Below are 10,917 nucleotides of genomic sequence, written 5' to 3'. Positions count from 1 at the left end.
ACGTGGAATGTCACCGCACTGGTGGGGAAGGAGCCTGAGCTGGTGTGTGAGGCTGAGAGGTTCTGGTTAGAAATTGTCGGACTCGCCTCTACGCATGGCTCTGGCTCTGGAACAAGTTTCCTTGAGAGGGGCTGGACACTCTTCCACTCTGGAGTTGCCCCTGGTGAGAGGCGCCGAGTAGGAGTGGACATACTTATTGCCCCCCAACTTGGTGCCTGTGTGTTGGGTTTCACCCCGGTGAATGAGAGGGTGGCCTCCCTCCGCCTACGTGTGGGGGGACGGGTTCTGACTGTCGTTTGTGCTTATGCACCAAACGGCAGTTCAGATTATCCACCCTTTTTGGAGTCCTTGGAGGGGGTACTGGAAAGTGCACCTCCTGAGGACTCCTTTGTTCTGCTGGGGGACTTCAATGCTCATGTGGGCAATGACAGTGAGACCTGGAGGGGTGTGGTTGGGAGGAATGACCCCCTTGATCTGAACCCGAGTGGTTTTCTGTTGTTGGACTTCTGTGCTCGTCATGGATTGTCAATAACGAACACCTTGTTCAAGCATAAGGGTGTCCATATGTGCTCTTGGCACCAGGACACCCTAGGCCGCAGTTCGATGATTGACTTTGTCATCGTCTCATCTGATCTGTGGCCACATGTCTTGGACACTCGGGTGAAGATAGGGGCGGAGCTGTCCACTGATCACTACATGGTGGTGAGTTGGCTCCGATGGTGGGAGAGGATGCCGGTCAGACATGGCAGACCCAAACATATTGTGAGGGTTTGCTGGGAACGTCTGGCAGAGTCTCCTGTGAAACTGAGTTTTAACTCTCACCTCCGGGAGAACTTCGAACATGTTCCGAGGGAGGTGGGGGACATTGAGTCTGAGTGGACCATGTTTTGTGCCTCTATTGTCGAGGCGGCTTACCGGAGCTGCGGCCGCAAGGTTGTCAGTGCCTGTCGCGGCAGCAACCCTCGAACCCGATGGTGGACACCGTCGGTGAGGGATGCTGTCAGGCTGAAGAAGGAGTCCTATCGGGCCTTTTTGGCCTGTGGCACCCCAGAAGCAGCTGATGGGTACTGGCAGTCCAAGCGACGTGCAGCTCGGGTGATCGCTGAGGCAAAAACTCGGGCATGGGAGGAGTTCGGAGAGGCCATGGAGAATGACTTCTGCACGGCTTCGAGGCCATTCTGGTCCACCATCCGGCGTCTCAGGGGGGGAAAGCGGTACGCCACCAACACTGTTTATAGTGGGAGTGGTGTGCTGCTGACTTCAACTCGGGATGTTGTGGATCGGTGGGCGGAATACTTTGAAGACCTCCTCAATCCCACTGGCACGTCTTCCACTGAGGAAGCGGAGCCTGGAGACTCTGGGTCTGGCCCTCCAATCTCTGGTGCTGAGGTCACCGAGGTAGTTAAAAAGCTCCTTGGTGGCAGGGCCCCAGGGGTGGATGAGATTTGCCCGGAGTTCCTTAAGGCTCTGGATGTTGTAGGGTTGTGTTGGCTTACGTGACTCTGCAATATTGTGTGGACATTGGGGGAAGTTTCCCTGGATTGGCAGACCGGGGTGGTGGTCCCCCATTCAAAAAGGGGGGCCATAGAGTGTGTTCCAACTACAGGGGAATCATGCTCTTAAGCCTCCCTTGTAAGGTCTATTCGGGGAGGAGTGTCCGTTGGATAGTCGAACCTCGGATTCAGGAGGAGCAGTGCGGTTTTTGTCCTGGCCGTGGAACACTGGACCAGCTCTACACTCTCAGCAGGGTCCTGGAGGGTGCGTGGGAGTTTCCCCAATGGGTCTACATGTGCTTTGTGGACTTGGTGAAGGCGTTCAACCGCGTCCCTTGGGGAACCCTTTGGGAGATACTCTGGGAGTATGGGGTACCGGGCCCTTTGATACGGTCTGTTAGGTCCCTGTATGACCGTGTCAGAGCCTGGTCCGCATCGCCAGCAATAAGTCAGGCTTGTTCCCGTTGAGAGTTGGACTCTGCCAAGGTTGCCCTTTGTCACCTATTCTGTTCATAACTTTTAAGGACAGAATTTCTAGGTGCAGCCAAGGTGTTGAGGGGATCTGTTTTGGTGGCCTTAGGACTTCCAAGATGGCGCCCGAGCTGGTGGCTTGCCGTTCACCTCTGTCCACTGTTTCTTTTTTTTGCTATTTTTATCATTTTTCTTCAATAAGATCAGCTCACTACTGGTGTATGATCGCCAGCAACTGTTCAATCTACAATTTTCCACCACTTATCTCGCCTCTTATGAACATTTTGATCGGGGTTCTGGGCCCCCACTTCTGCTGCTTGGGAACATACCTGGGTATCTCCAGCGCGCGGCATTCGTGCCTGCACAAAAACATCGCTCTTGTCGCCGTGGGAGACGTGCTGGCCGCCTTGTGAGGCTCAAAGCTAGCCTCGCTCGTTCCTCAGCTACAGCTGTCCACCGGACTGAGGTTTCTCCACCTGGATGCCTCGCGGAGTCCTGCCTGCTGCAGAACATCGGGTCGGAGGTGTGCAGCGAGCGCGCGCCCAGCTGCGGTGTTTCCAACCGTATCCAGCAAACCGAAACCAACCCGGGTCCAACAGCTGTACCATCTGCTGCCCCATCAGATCGTACCAACGACCCTGCTGTGTCCGGCGGCTCCCCGTTTCTGGCTGTTCGTCCCGGCTGCACTTTCTCCGGCCGGAGGAGGCGAGGACCCGACGTAAACAAACTGAAACCGCTGATCTGCGCCCCCCCCCCCCCCCCCAACTTCTCCCTCAGCTGCTGACCCAACAAGGTTTGCTCTCCTCAATGTGAGGTCTTTAACAAACAAAACCTTCATCATGAACGACTTTTTCTGCACAAATAATCTGGACTTCATGTTTCTGACAGAGACTTGGCTTCCTCTGGGTGAGTCAAGTGTGTTTTCTGAACTTGTGCCTGCTGATTGTAGTTTTCTTAATTGCCCGAGGTCATCTGGAAGAGGTGGAGGAGTGTTGGCTGTTTTTAAGAAAATCTGGAAATGCAGACTGTTACAGACACCATCTTTTCAGACCTTTGAACTGCTGCATTTTGAACTGGGACGCTCCAACCCCATGTTGATTGCGGTGCTTTATCGACCGCCCAAATCCTCCACAGGCTTCATCAGTGAACTGTCTGTCTTTCTCACTGCAATACTGTTAAAATACGACCGTGTGCTGATTCTAGGGGACTTCAATGTGCACGTCTGTTGCCCTGAAAAGCCTTTGGTTCAGGACTTTTTAAATCTGATCCACTCTTTAAACCTGGTGCAAAATGTTGTCGGCCCCACACACCATCAGGGTCACACTTTTGATATTGTTCTGTCTTGTGGTGTCTCTGTGCTAAATCTGGAAATTGGGGATGCTATTATGTCTGATCACAAACAAATCTCATTTGTAATACCTCTTGCTTGTGTCTCTAATGCCCCTTTTCCACCGTCACGGCGCGGGTCGGATATTTCCGGGTTGAAGCGCGTTTGAGGTCTTTCCACTGTTCCAGAAACCGGCTCGCCTCGCTAAATTCTGGCCCGGCTTCTCAAGGGTTCCGAGCGAGCCGCGCCGTGACGTCAGAAACACTATCGGTCACTGGTTGGTCGGGGGGAGGAGTCTGTGGAGTCTTTCCAAACAACCCGATCCACCATTTTTTCTCTACCGCTTGCCATTAGCGATAACTCGAGGAGCGTATCTTTTAGTATTTTGAAGCTACACAACAACAATAATATCAAAGCCATGGTCAAATGCAGAAGTGCAGGTGTTGTTGTGCTTGGTGGCCGACGAAAAAAGTCAAAGCGAGCTAGATGGAGGATTGGAGGGTGGTTTGGACACGACTACTGCTCTACTTGAACCATTTATAGAAGATGGTGAGTGTTTTCTAACTTTAAACATATTTTAAATTACTCATCCCATCGGTTCTGAACATATTTTTAACTAACAAAAGAGGCTGATGCCATAATAGTACAACGTCGGTGCTACGATGCTAAGCTAATTTGCATAAATGCTAATTGTCCTCCGGTCCCGTTTCTCACTGTATTTTATCCAGAACGTATTTCAGCGCGTGATGGTTCATCTCTAAACTCCACATTAAACCCTCCAAGCCTCCCGGCTCCTGCTCCATCAGAGGAGTCTACACCATCAGAGGAGTCTGCACCATCAGAGGAGTCTACACCATCAGAGGAGTCTGCACCTCACAGAGCAGCACAACGCTGCAGCTTCTGTGCTCGGTAAGAACAGATGCAACTGTTCCACATCACTTTATTTGTGCCGATAAGGACTTGATTTATTTTATTTTTAAAGTAAAAAACTAAAATGTTGAATAAATACTGAATTGGGATGAAATTATGTACACAGGGTCCCAGTTACAGACAACAAAATGTAAAATAAAAACAGTAATAAGATCTAAGATATGAACTAAGAAAAATATCAACTAAAAAACATCTACTAATAAAACACTAAGCACTAATAGCAGTAAACAATCAAAACAATACGTCAAACAGCAACATGAACTTGAGTTTGTGCAGCCTTATGAATATATAACACTGTGAAGAATCACATCATGTAGCTGCTGATCAGTTTCATGTTGCTGCTGATCAGTTTCATGTTGCTGCTGATCTGTTTCATGTTGCTGTGTTCATTCGTGCTCATCTGTTCACACAGACTCATGTCTGTGCTGCTGTTCTGCGTATTGTGTTTAATGTTTTTATGCTATTAGAGCTTATCATATTTTTAGTTGATGTTTTTATTAGTTCATATCTTAGATCTTATTACTGTTTTTCTTTTATATTTTATTGTTGGATGTAACTGGGACCCTGTGAACATAATTTTGATCCACCACATGTACCACATGTGGTGCGAATGACAAAGAATATCTGCATCTGTATAATACTTTCTGATTCATATATCCATTATTATCATTTTCATTATTTTTAAATCAATTTATTTTTCATTTTCTTATTTGATCAGTTTATTATTATTAATATATTTATTATAGCTGTTAGCAGCACCTTTCTTTGTTTCATGCATTTATTCAAAAACAGTATGTAGCTTGAATTAACCACCTGTTTCTTCTTTCTAGTGAAGAGAAAGAGAAAAGAGTCCAGTAAAGAAAAGTCTTATTCCATCACTGAATGAACATGAAGAACTGAAGCGGACACAGCAGGAACAACACTTGTGTCTTCTTCTGGATGAAGCCCGTGAGACAAGGGACACACAGATACACAATCATTAGTTGGACGCAGTAGTTTTTATTTTTATACATTTTTCACTTCTTACTTTTCATATTAAACAATTTTTTTCTTAAGTGGTGTCCTTGAACATTAAATTTCCTAAACAAATTTTACAATGTTAAGTTCATAAAGTGTTTGTTTAAATTCATACTGGAAGTTGAGAAGAATTTCCAGTTGCATTTGATCTTTAATGAATCCTAAGAAAATATTACTAGAATCTGCTCAACTGTTATTATGTTATAAATGTTTTGTTCTAGGATGAAGTGAGACAAAAACAGTAAAAAATTCAGAAAGGACAGTTATCAATTATCAGTCATCAGTTATCTTTTAGCAGTTATCGTTTATCGTCCGTACAACTGTGGCCCGAGAGATTCAGCTGAAAGTCCTGGTGCACCTTTTATTTGAACCTGCAGAGATTTGAACAGCTGATCTGAAGCAAACAGGCAGGAGTTCACCTGAACTGACCACTCCTGCTGTTTGATGGTCTCCTCCTTCACCATCATCCATCCATCCATCCATCCATCCATCCATCCATCCATCCATCCATCCATCTTCTTCTGCTTCAGGGTTGTGGGAGCAGCATCTTCACCAGGGAGGCACAGACATCAACATCCACCTCTTCAACTCTTCTAGGATCCCATGGTGTTCACAGACCAACTGACTATTTATTAATTAATATCCTGATGCTGCTCAATAATCCAGGAAGAAAAATCTAAAAAGTTAAGTCTGGTCCTCTGGACATTCACAAAACAAACAATACAGTTTATAATAAATAAACTAAATGTTTTTTGTTAGTTTTGTTTTTTGAATGTCCAGAGGACCAGACTTAACTTTTTTAGATTAATAAGTAATAAATTTATGTTTTTAAATTTAATGAAAGACAAATCTTTAAAATTTAAGTTCAAAATTTAATCTAATTGTTTTCAAGTCTGTATCTTATTGTAAAAGCAGTTTCAAAGATTACAGCACAGTGTGATGTTTTGCAATTTTAACATGAACCTTGTGCATATCTGCAAATAATAAAAGTGAAGATATTTTTAATACATCTTTATTGTAAAAATCTATACTAAAATGAAAAACACATGGGTTTAAAGCAGCAGGGAAGGCAGTAAGGTAGGATTATGAATCAGGTTTATAAGTTACAGCTCATGAGGTACTCCATCAGAGCAGGACATCTTTTCCACAACATCGTGTGACAAAACCTTCAGGGTGTTCTTCTTCTAATATGTTTAGTGGTGGCTAGTAAGTAGCTCAAGGGAGCACTACCGCCACCAGGTGGTAAGACGAGTTGGATTCTAGTCCCCGCCTACAGAGCCGGTCCAGAAATGTACATGGAAACACAACAGACCCGAACCGATCTGAACCAACCCGAACTGATCTGATCCGCTCTGTGACGGTGGAAAAGGGGCATAAATCTCCCGCTCCACCCAGGACCTGTCGTATATTTAACCCTTCAACTGCTGCTCGTTTTTCCTCTGCCTTTATTACCGCTGCTGCTACAACACCTGAAACCTCTGCCTGTATCAGTGCTCAGGAGCTGCTTAGTAACCACAATGTGACCTGCACTAAGATCTTGGATCTGGTGGCCCCACTAAAAGTCAGGAAACCAAGGAGAGCACATATCCTGATGCATGCTCAATAATCCAGGTAGAAAAATCTAAAAAAGTTAAATCTGGTCCTCTGGACATTCAAAAAAACAAAACAAAGCAAATCAACAAAAAAATGTAGAAATGTTTCGTCTCTCATCCGAGAGACTTCCTCAGTCTGAGGAGCTATATTCAGCTGTATTCACCACCAAGGAGAGCACAGTACCCATGGATGAATGAGACCACCAGGGCAGCGAGACGCCTGTGCAGGAGAGCTGAGCACAGGTGGAAAAAGGACCATCTCCAGGTTTCTTTCATTTTGCTCAAAACCTGTTTAAAAATTACAAGAACACTGTCAAAACTGAAAAAAAATATATTTCTCCCAACTCATCAACTCAAATAGACACAACCCCCACGCCCTATTCACAACAGTAAATTCCATTCTAAATGTCCCTTCGTATTCATGTATGGAGGCCTCTCTTGACACCTGCAATGACTTCACTAAATTCTTTGTTAACAAAGTGGAGTTGATCAGGGCCTCCATCCCCCGCTCCTTAGTTGACCCATCAGCTTTTGTTTCGTGTTCTGCTACTTTCAGGCAATTCAAACCAATCACACTCCCATTGTTAAACAAAGTTGCTGGTCACATGAAGCCATCAGGATCACCATTGGACCCCATCCCAGCATCATTGTTCAAACAGGTTCTACCAGCGATTGGGCCTGCTGTTCTAACAATACTAAACAGTAGTATTGCTACAAGCGTGGTCCCAGAGGCGTTCAAACATGCAGTAGTCACACCGTTAATTAAAAACCTGGTCTTGACCCTTCAGCCTGCTCAAATTACAGACCAATCTCAAAACTCCCCTTTCTGTCCAAAATCCTGGAAAAAGTAGTTTTTACTCAGTTAAATCAGTTTTTACCTGAGAACAAAATCTTTGAGGTCTTTCAGTCTGGTTTCAAGCAGCTCCACAGCACCGAAACAGCTTTGGTTAGGGTTTGTAATGACATTTTAACAGCAAATGATTCTGGTCATTTTGTGGCTTTTGTACTCCTCGATCTTACTGCCGCTTTCGATACTGTTGACCACAGTATCCTCATCTCTCGGCTTGAACACTGGGTTGGGATTACAGGTGCTGCATTAGACTGGTTCCGCTCATACCTCTCTGACAGGAGTTTTTGTGTGAAGGTGGGTAAAAATATATCCACTTCAATGCCTCTTTCCTGCGGTGTCCCGCAGGGCTCGATTCTCGGACCCCTTCTATTTTCACTCTATCTGCTTCCGCTGGGGTCGATCCTAAGAAAACATGGTATTCCATTCCATTGCTACGCCGATGACTGTCAGATCTACCTGTCACTGAAACCAGCCAGTGCTTGTTCCGTCCACCCTCTCCTCAAATGTCTGGACGACATTAAGACATGGATGGCTTCAAATTTTCTAAGTTTTAACAACCAGAAGACTGAAGTCATTGTCTTTAGCCCTAGCTCAGCTGCCGCCTCTTATCCTGTGAACCTGGACTCCCTTCAGCCTTATCTGAAGCACTCTGTTAAAAACCTTGGAGTGGTTTTTGACTCGGATTTTAAGTTCGACAAACAGATCAGTTCGGTTCTGCAGAGAAGCTTCTTCCAACTGCGGCAGGTAGCTAAGCTCAAGCCAGTGCTGTCTAGACCTGACCTTGAGACACTAGTCCATGCATTCATCACAACCCGCCTGGACTATTGTAATTCACTGTATGCTGAGGTCAGCCAGGCCTCTATCTCAAGGCTACAGCTCGTCCACAATGCTGCAGCTCGGCTCTTAACCGGTACACCGAGGTATGAGCACATCACACCAGCTCTGTCCTCCCTACACTGGCTTCCTGTGAGAACTAGGATTGATTTCAAAATTCTCCTCCTGACCTATAAATGCCTAAATGGCCTCGCACCCATCTACCTCTCTGAGCTACTGGAACCATATGTTCCCTCTCGGGCTCTGAGATCATCCGATCAGCTGCTTTTGGTTGTTCCAAAAACACGACTGAAGCTCCGAGGAGATCGGGCGTTTTCAGTCATGGGTCCCAAACTGTGGAACAACCTACCCCCCAATATTAGGCATGCCACCTCCCTTCCTGTGTTCAAATCCCTGCTAAAAACATATCTGTTCTCTCTGGCGTTTCATACTGTGTGAGTTGATTTAGTATATCTTGTTTCATGTCTTCATTTTAATGCTGTTGTTTTAATTTTTTAAGGTATATTCTTACTGCTGTAAGGATGGTACTTTTCTGTGGCCCGGTTTGTGTCTGTTTCCCTCGTGCTTCCTCATTAGTTTCCATTGTTGCCACCTGTGTCTCGTCCCAGCTGTTTGTCATCATGTCTCGTCTTCTCCCAGTATTTAAGCCGTCCTATTCTGTCTTGTCCTTCGTCGGGTCGTCTTCGTTGGGTACGCTTCCTTGGGTCTCCTGAGTCTCTCCCTGTCTTCCTGGTCCCTCGAGTTCCCCGTGTCTCTCGTGTCTCCTGAGTTCCCCGTGCCTCCCTCCTTGCTTATGTAAGTTTTGCTGCCCCGTCAGCTCTTTATTTTGTACTTTTCATTTATCATTAAAAGCCTATTTTTGTATATCTGCCGAGTTGAGTCCCTGTTCTGCACTCTGGGTTCGCTCCTGACACAAATCTGTAGTATGACATATCCTGAGATATATTCATACATTAAACGGGTTCTTCATTTTTCTGGACTGAATATAACGTGCATTGAATTTAATAAAATGTAACGTGAGACGTTATTTATCTTTGACCCATCAAAATGAATGTGGCCATTTATTTACAGAATCAAAGTTTAACATCAAACATTTACATTAATTTGGCAAAATATGAAAATAACAACATAATTAATCAGCTTTACAGGTAGTGAGAAACAATACGGCGATTGTTTCATTTTTCAGCAGAACAGCAGACATCAAATCACACGGCAGTGATTGAGAACTTTGCTTCAGACATTTCTAAAATATCTGTCAATGATTTCTACTTGATAGAAGAATTTTTAAAGATGGAAAGATGAAGTTTAGTGGGAGTGAAAGATGGATGAGGGAGAATGTGGTGTGTATGAGTGAAAAGTGTTGACAGGATGACACCCTCCATCCGACCCAACTTTCCTCGGTACGCTCAGTAGTGGACTAGACTCATTTACCTCTCTGACGATGAATCAGAAGAAGAGGAGCTCCAGTTAACGCTACCTTTCAGCGTCTCCGTAGGATGGCAGAGATACATCCGGAGTGGTGACAGGACTTCGTCAACAACAGTTCACCTCACCGGGTGGACTTCACATGAGTGGGGTTCTTCAGAAGTTCCACTCAGAGGTGGAAGATGTTATAATCCAAACTCGGAAGAGCCTTATCATGGCTGGACTTCTGTTCTCCCAAACGACTGGAGCTGCAAACTCTCCAGCCCGACTCCAACGGCAACTGCGACCCAACAGCAACTCACAGAACAGCCACCTCACAGCACTGCGATCATCTGAGAACTGGGCTTCACAGAACTGGGAGAACTAGGAAGTACCGACATTTTAAAGGGCTCTATTCCCGGTTCATTTGAGAGTTTCTGATTGGTCAATATCAACCAGACAGGGGTGTGTTTTGTGATGTAAGGTGTTATGGAAAGTCAGAAACCAGCAAGAATGTTATGGAACAGATTGAAGATGTTTCCCAGACAGGAGAGAGAAATGTTTGGGCGAGTTTGGAGAAATAGGTGCCAACTTCTCTGTTTACGTCTGAGAGGATTTAAAAACAAGACAGTTGTTCCAACACTTGTCTGCTTCGACTCCTGACCTTGGAAAACGTACACTGCTCATTCAAAGACAGGAATCAGAAAATGCATAATTACTCTGTAACAGACCTTAAGATGAATTCTAACTTTGCATAAGCAACTCAAAAATCATTGTTACTGTTTTACAGTTAATAAAATTTATTAGTTCACTGTAACATCTAAAATGTTTGAACTAAAACACTTTGATTATCAAACAATTGTAAAACAGTAATAATAATAGAAAAGAGAGTGTTCTTTCACTTGAATTTTCAAGAAAGAAAGTCTCAGGATGGGTGAACCTGTATTTCTGAATTCAAATCAATGAAATGACAGTTTCTGTCCCACAAGGTTCTTAAGG

At 44.9% G+C, this 10,917-nt stretch overlaps 1 protein-coding gene across 1 annotated transcript in view; it reads right to left on the bottom strand.

The window, feature by feature from the left end:
• Positions 1-10,917, bottom strand: part of popdc3 (popeye domain containing 3) — a 53,039-nt gene that overhangs the window by 34,996 nt on the left and 7,126 nt on the right. The window lies entirely within an intron of this gene.

This window comes from Nematolebias whitei, chromosome 5, assembly GCF_014905685.2.
Source record: "Nematolebias whitei isolate Nwh7 chromosome 5, NemWhi1, whole genome shotgun sequence".
Classification (NCBI taxonomy): domain Eukaryota; kingdom Metazoa; phylum Chordata; class Actinopteri; order Cyprinodontiformes; family Rivulidae; genus Nematolebias; species Nematolebias whitei.
The sequence above is the reverse complement of the archived record's forward strand: the minus strand, read 5'-3'. Positions and strand labels throughout refer to the sequence as shown.